Genomic DNA, 4,936 nt, shown 5'->3' on the forward strand with positions numbered 1-4,936 from the left:
TGGAGAAGAGGAGGTCCCACAGAGAGACTTCCTGGCCCTGGAAAATCCCCACCTGGACCTTCACCATGTTAGACTTCAAGGACTTCCGTGCGTTCTCGTCCAGGTGGACACACCCCTTATCCATCACCTGAAACATCAGCAGCCCAGTGTCCGAGTCCAGGATGCAGCGGGGCAGGAGCTGCAGGTAGGTGAGGTTCTCGCGGGCGTTGGGGTCAAAGCACCTCTTGGTGTGGTTGGCAGGGTTGGAGATCAGGTGGAAAATCTCAGCGTCCAGGTACCCCCACTTGTAGGCCACTTCCACGGGGAGGCGGTGGCTGTGCATGGGGTGGATGAGTCCCCCTGTGGCCACCTGGGCTTCCAACAGGCGGATGCCGTGGTCCTTGATCAGGAGGCCTTTCCTCATGGCCTGGAAGAGCGAGATTTTGTTCCCCGAGAAGGGGTCCGTGTAACCGGTCACCGCTTTCTCGGCAATCAGGAGGGTGTTGAAGTGGTCCCGGTCCAGAAGACCCGCGTTCTTGGCATCTCTCACCGAGAGCAGCCGGTTCTTGGCACAGTCCACGATGTAGCCCGAGGCGGCCTGGTGCTCCAGCAGGGCCAGGCCTGTTCCATGCGTGAGGAGGCCCCGGTGCAGGGCTTGGCGGATGCTCAGCTTCTCCCGGCCAGGCTCCTTCAGGATGCCCGCAATGACCTGGTCCTCCTGGGGATCCATCAGGCTGTGGAAGGGCCAGTGGGCCTCTTCGCGGACTTGCATAATGGGGGCTCCCTCCGGACACCCCCCCGTGGCAGGGCGCTTGTCTCCCGGCATCACTTGGACCTCAAGGCGGATGTCACGCTGTCTCTGGTGGCGGTCAGGGGCAGCTGGTGGCAGGCGGCTCTGTGGAGAGAGAGAAGTCCAGTGAGCCGGGTCGAGGGCAGGCCTCCCTTTGGCCCCCCGGGCGGCCTCACCAGGATGGGCCAGCCACAAGCGGGCAGGTCCTTCACCAGAAGGTCGGCCGAAGGGTCATCACCCACCCGGCAGGGTTTCTGGCCGCATTTTCCCCACCACCCTTTTGTGCCACATGGGTAGCAGGCGCAGGGCCACCCCAGACCCAGGAGGCCCCCTCGGGACGGTGCCTCTCAATGGGGCCTCCTCGTGCCTCAGCTCCAACCCCCAGCCCCTCCCAGCCCATGGGGGGGCTCTGTGGGGTGGCCCAGCTCGTCCCATGTACCTCAGCCATGGTGGTGGGGTGGTGGTGGTGGTGGTGGTGGTGGTGGTAGGGGGACTGTGGCTGCTGGGCTGCTCTTCTGTCCTGCAGCGAAAGGCCAACTGGGCAAAGGGCTCCCTGGCGAGAGAACTCAGCCCAGGAGGGCAGGAAGCTGAGTGGGCGGCCGGACTTCCGCCAGCCCTTTTGCCCCCAGCTGGGGAGGTGGCAGGGGCAGACAAGCCCCAGATGCTGCCAGCTCACTTCTGGTCATGGCCCTAATTGCTGCCTTGTGGGGCATGAGTGGCCCCGTCCGGCTCCGGCTGAGCTCAAATTGGCAGCCGGCTGCTTCCCTCTTGAGCTCATTTCCCAAGGCGGCTAATTGGAGGCGGGATCCTGGCACAGGAGGCACCTGACAAACAGCTGCCCTGGAAACAGCTGCGGGCTGCAGGGTGCACCACTCAGGGGCCGCCCCAAACAACTCACACACACACACACACACAGAGGGAAGCCAAAGCTAGCACAGCTCCTTCTCTTCTGGGGGGGGCATTTCCTCAGCCTCCCCCTCAACTTTTGCGGGGGGGGGGCACTGAGCCTCCCCATCAGGGAGTGGAGCACCAACCCAGAGGGACCCAACGCTGCCTCTGGGGAGGGGGGGCACTGCCCATGGGTGGGGTGGAGGGGCAGCGCATGGCTTCAGCTGCGGGGGGGGGGCTCATCCGGGAGCCTGTTCTGGGCGGGATCCGTGTTTGGGGTGAGCTGTTCTCCAGCCCCAGGCGGTCCCTCCACGCGAGGAAGGCGGCTGAACCTCAGCCCTGTAATGACTGGGGGGGTGGGGGGGCAGGCTGTTGTGGCGGCTGAGCCCCAGACAATTATTTTGGGGCTGAGGCGCTGCATTCCCTGGAGGGCAGTGAGGCACCCAGATTCCAGGCTGCCACCCTAATTGCCTCCCATCGGGGCAGGATGCGGAGTCCTGGGGCAGAGGCGGCCTGACCCAATTGGGGGGGGGGGCTACTGCAGAGGAAGTGAGACACCGGAAGAGCAGCAGGGCAGCTCAGGTGCTTCTTGACCCACAATTCTCGAGTGGGAGATCGGGGGGGGGGGGGGAGCAAAGGCCCGGCTCTTTCCAGAGGCTTAGCCGGGGCCAGTCTTCCACGGAGACCGCAGAGCAGTCGGGAGGGGGCAGGCAGCCCCTCCCAGAGTGACCCCTCCCACGGGAAGAGTCAGCGCCAAGAGCCCGGGGCTCTCCCTGGCCGAGGGGCTTTCGGTGGGCAGTTCGGGAAAGCCGCGCGCCTTCCGTCCGCAGAGACGCTGGTGGTCCCAAGCCTGGCGTTCTTCGGCCCCCGGCGAGGTCCCCAGCCCCTCGGTCTCCACCGGCGCCTCAGCGCTCGCCCCACTCGGGGCCCTCCTGGGGGAGCAGCCAGCGCGACCCCGTAGCCGGCGCGCCCTTGCTGCCCAGGGCCGGGACGGGACCAGGGGAAGGCAGAGACCCGCGAGCGCCCCCCGCCCCGCTATACCTGCTCCCCGCCCTTACTTACTTCCTTCCGGGCGGCTGGGCGCTGCTCTGCTGCTGCTCCGACGGCGGCTCGACGGCTCATGGCTCGGGACGTCCGGTCTCCCTTTAAAAGCGCGCTCCATCCCAGCCCCGCGGCGAGGCAGCGCCGGTCCGGCGGCCACGTGCCCAACCCTCCTGCTCGCTGGGGAGAGGAGCGGCCGAGGTCCGCGGCAGCTTCTGGGCTCGGGCTGGCAGTCCGGGCGGTCCGAAGCTTGGCGAGAGGGAAAGCCGCACGGGGTTCAAGCCCACCCGGCGCCTTTGGAGCGACCGGCCTGCCCCAGAAAGGAGGGGCGGCGGCGGCGGCGGGCGGGGGGGGGATGTCAGGCGCCCACTCCGGCCAGATAAATAAGCCGCGCCTTTCCGTTCGCCTCGCTACACCGGGGGTGGGGGGGTGTGGGGGGGGTGGCAGATGAACCAAGCGGGGCGGTTGTTTGGATGCTCAATGGACGCAGATCCAGATTCCCCTTGATTTGGGGGGGGGGTTCTGTAGTCAGTCTGCCCCTCTCCGCCTTACAGTCCCAAGCCAGAGGGGCCCAAGGCCAGAGAGCAAAGGGAGGGGGAGCAGCTGATCCTCCCTGCCAGCACAGCCCCCCCATTGAGCCCAAGGGGAGGGGCTTCAGCCCTCCCACAGGGCAGCGGATGTAGGTCTCCCTCCCCCCCCCCCAAAGATCCTGGAGGTGGGACAACACCTTCCTTTCTTTGAGCTTCCCTCAATGGAGACCTGTCCCTCTCTCTCTCTCTCTCTCTCTCCCTCCCTCCCTCCCTCTCTCTCTCTCTTTTTGAGGTGTGACTGCAGAATTCCTGCCTGGATTCCTTCGAGTTCTCATGGGGGGAAACGTCAAGTTTGTTACCACTTTTTCTTTCTGCTCCTCAGATCCTCAGTTCCTGTCTGTTTTCCTTGTGTTGCCACCTGATGTATCTGACGCTGCCCGGCTGCCCTCCCCCTCCCCATTCCTCTTCAGATGGAGCCCCCCCTCGTCCCCCCACCCTCCTCTGAATCAGGCCCTTGACCCTCCACCTCTCAGCACCTCTGGCCCAGGACCCCCGTGGACGACTCTGTTTCCCCTGAGTATGGAGAGATCCTGGGCGGGGCATTTACCGTCAGGGGAAGCCACCCAGACTGGCTCCAGCCGTGCTGTCCTGTGGAGGTCCCGGGGTGGGCCTGGCCCTTTGGCCCCGTCCCTCCCGAGGAAGCAGAGGGGCTCCGTCAGTGACCGTTTCCCGCTCATTCTTTCTTAGGCCTTTGGTGGCTCCTGCTGGTCAAGGCCTGGTGGGGGTGCTTTCTTAGGGGGGGGAGCAGGGTTCTGCCCGCCTTGAATGAGATGGTGCCCCCCCCTCAAAAGAGGCCATCATCTCACCTGGCAACACTGCACCCTGCCTGGGGTGGAGGTGGGGGGTCATTGGAAAGGCAGCCCTTCTGCCCTCTGGAGGGTCTATGGGTCACGGTCCCCGGAGGCTGCAGGAGGGCGGCATCGGCTGCACGGGATCGGGAGGGAGGGCCCGCCTTCCTAGCCCCGCCCCTTGGCCTTCCACACCAGGGCTGGCGGAGGGGGGGAGGGAGGCCCCCCTCTTCTACTCTCCAAGCTGAGAACCCAGGGACTCTCTGGCACCCCCTGCCTGCCCACCCTCCACAGTGCAAGTCGGCCTGGAGCACCATCCCCTGCCTATGCTCCCTGGCACCTACCGGAGGCCCCTGCCGTCCAGCCTGCCCGCAACTCCTGCCAGGTTGCGCTCCCTGAGGGCCCCAGGGGCCCCTGCCCCCCACCCCGGCTCCCTAGCCCCAGCCCAGGCTCCCCCCGCCTGCCTGCCCCCGTGCAGCTCCAGGTGCTCTGCAGCCCCCACAGCCACAACAGCCCCCCACCCTCGCTCCTTGCCTGGGACTCCCACCTCTTCTGCTTAATATTTTTAATATTGTTTTTTTGTCTGTTGGTGTGATAACTCCGTACATATTTTGTGAACAGTCTTTTTTAAAACAATGCTGGCAATAATAATACAGATAAATCTGTATAATCCTAATCTTTCAACTTCAACAATATTATTCTCTCTTCATAATCTTTTAAATTACTATTATTTAATATTTTAGGAATTGCTCATTATTCCACCATAACTTCAATATTCCAAATGTGTAGTATTACTAATAATGCCAAATATTCACAATATTTAATCAATCCCGGGAGTTTATCTCAAAATCCCCACAATT

This window comes from Erythrolamprus reginae, chromosome 3, assembly GCF_031021105.1.
Source record: "Erythrolamprus reginae isolate rEryReg1 chromosome 3, rEryReg1.hap1, whole genome shotgun sequence".
Classification (NCBI taxonomy): Eukaryota; Metazoa; Chordata; class Lepidosauria; order Squamata; family Dipsadidae; genus Erythrolamprus; species Erythrolamprus reginae.